The sequence below is a fragment of the Rhagoletis pomonella genome, unplaced genomic scaffold (genome assembly GCF_013731165.1).
Source record: "Rhagoletis pomonella isolate Grant_MI unplaced genomic scaffold, Rhpom_1.0 Rhpom_scaffold_00014, whole genome shotgun sequence".
In the NCBI taxonomy this organism is placed as follows: Eukaryota; Metazoa; Arthropoda; class Insecta; order Diptera; family Tephritidae; genus Rhagoletis; species Rhagoletis pomonella.
In genome coordinates, this window is record NW_023458568.1 from 1,486,924 (window position 1) to 1,489,123 (window position 2,200).

The 2,200-nt window shown below is 34.2% G+C and overlaps 1 long non-coding RNA gene across 1 annotated transcript; it reads right to left on the reverse strand.

Moving 5' to 3' along the window:
* Positions 1-1,689: 1,689 nt before the first annotated feature.
* Positions 1,690-2,194, reverse strand: LOC118749063. The gene is made up of 2 exons (XR_004994142.1): positions 1,882-2,194; positions 1,690-1,824 (listed from the first exon to the last, which is right to left on the reverse strand). It is a non-coding gene; the product is annotated as an uncharacterized LOC118749063 (long non-coding RNA).
* Between the last annotated feature and the right edge of the window lie 6 nt (positions 2,195-2,200).

Consider the following 2,200-nt stretch of genomic DNA (forward strand, 5'->3'; position numbering starts at 1 on the left):
TGTATTATTTTTGTCCTCAAAATATAAAATATAAAAGATATTATACGCACACAAAAATCGTATGGAAAGTCGATTTTTATACCTTTCATGAGCATGAAATGGTATTATAACTTTGGTCCGATGTTTGTAAGTACCAGAACAAAAACAACAACAGAATGCTTACAGTGAAAATTACAAAGATCGGGTCACTATAACCTATAGCTCCCATACAACTGATTGTTCAGATATAAAATTTTCCGTTATAACTCCTTCATTTATAAAGCTGGGAACAGGAAATTCCGCACTGTTTTCAATAATTATCAACAGAAAACTTACAGTGAAAATTAAAAAGATCGGATAACTATAACCTATAGCTCCCATACAACTGATTGTTCAGATATGAGATTTTTCGTTATAATTCATCCATTTATTTAGCTAGGACCATGAAATTTCGCGCTGTTTTCACTCATTATCAGCAGAAGACTTACAGTGAAAATAACGAAGATCGGGTCACTATAACCTGCAGCCCCCATACAACTGATTGTTCAGATATAAGGTCTTTTATCATATCTCCTCCATTTATGCAGCTAGGAACATGAAATTTCGCACCATTTTCACTCATTATTAACAGAATACGTACAGTGAAAATAACCAGGATCGGGTGACTACAACATATATCTTCCAAACATCTGATTGTGCAGATATGGGATTTTACTGTAAAACTCCTTTATTTGAACAGCTAAAACCGATAAATTTCGTAAGATATTTTATAAATAATAATACAAAGTCTACTGAGAAAATCGTCAAAATCTATGCTGTATAAGCTTTATCTCCTATAGCACTGATTGTTCAGATACCAGTTTTTGCCATATATCTCCTTTATGTAGGAAACTAAACCCAATAAATTGTGTTACCGGTTTACATACCGATCACATAGCAGTGAAAATCACTTAGATTGGCGCCATATAAAGTATATCTTCCATACCTCTGATTGTTTAGATGTGATTTTTTATATAAGTATGTTACTCCTCTATCGATGTATGCAGATGTATTCAAAATCAGTAATCTGTCAAACTATAATTTGCAGATGTTCATGAAAGGTATGAAGCCTTCGGCATAGCCGAAGACAGCGCTGCTCTTACTTGTTTTATATTAAATATCTTTTGCTGCATTGTCATAATATCGAGCCAAATGGACTACTAATACACTAGAATAGAGCGGCAGCACGGTTAGATGACGATTTCGCTTATATTATCGGTATTTATGTGTTTTAATCTATTTAAAGAATCATATACAGTCTTATAGGAAATTTATTTATTTTACGGCCTTTACTATTTCATAACTTACAATATATGTCCAAGCTGTGTGGAGCTAACGATACAAACATATATTCAGGCTTATAAGCTTGTAACTATACATTTTCCTACATTTAATTTGAAATAGTATGCACAAACGGATTAAAAGTAATAAATAATTAGTACCTTTTCTACTACTTTAAAATGCGTGACCGGAATAGACCTGCCGAAAAAGTGAGGTTAAGTTACTGACAACACCTTGTTATTATTACACCATGATGGAGACTCCCTATAGAAATGTGTTGGTGCCTGGAAGACGTACGGCTGCATTGGTTGCATTGCGCTTAGAAATTCTTGCAGCATTTTAGTATTCTCCTCTCGATCTTTTTCTAGAATCTTTTCCATTGTTTTCATATTTTTTTCCAAAATTTCCTCTTGCTTTTTGCTCTGCATATCTATCAATTTTTCATCCTGGTCCCAAGTAATTCCTTCTGTGATTCTTTCCAGTCTTTTGTAAAAGATTCAACCACTTTTTGGTAAGTCTGCTTCTCTGAAAACCCCAATTATTGAGTATATACATAATTTAGCTTGTTGTCTTTCTACAAACCTACTAGCTCGTTTGAAACTACGCAAGTTATTATTGCTGGCAGAAACTTTCACTTCAGTCAATTCGTCCTGAGACCCATTACTTGATTTTTCTTTTTCAGTATGTTCAGTGGCTTCACCAAATTCAGTGAGAAGTCCATATTTTCAATATCCATTTCAGCAACGTCTACTCCTTCTGCCTCCAACACTGGACGATGTCCCAAGATCTGGTCCAGCAACTCAAAGTGCTCTGATGTCTGCCGCTTAGCTCCGCTTTTATTATTGTTTCGTTTTGCTTTAAAAAAGTCCGATTTAAGACTTTTAAACTTGTTGCGAATTTG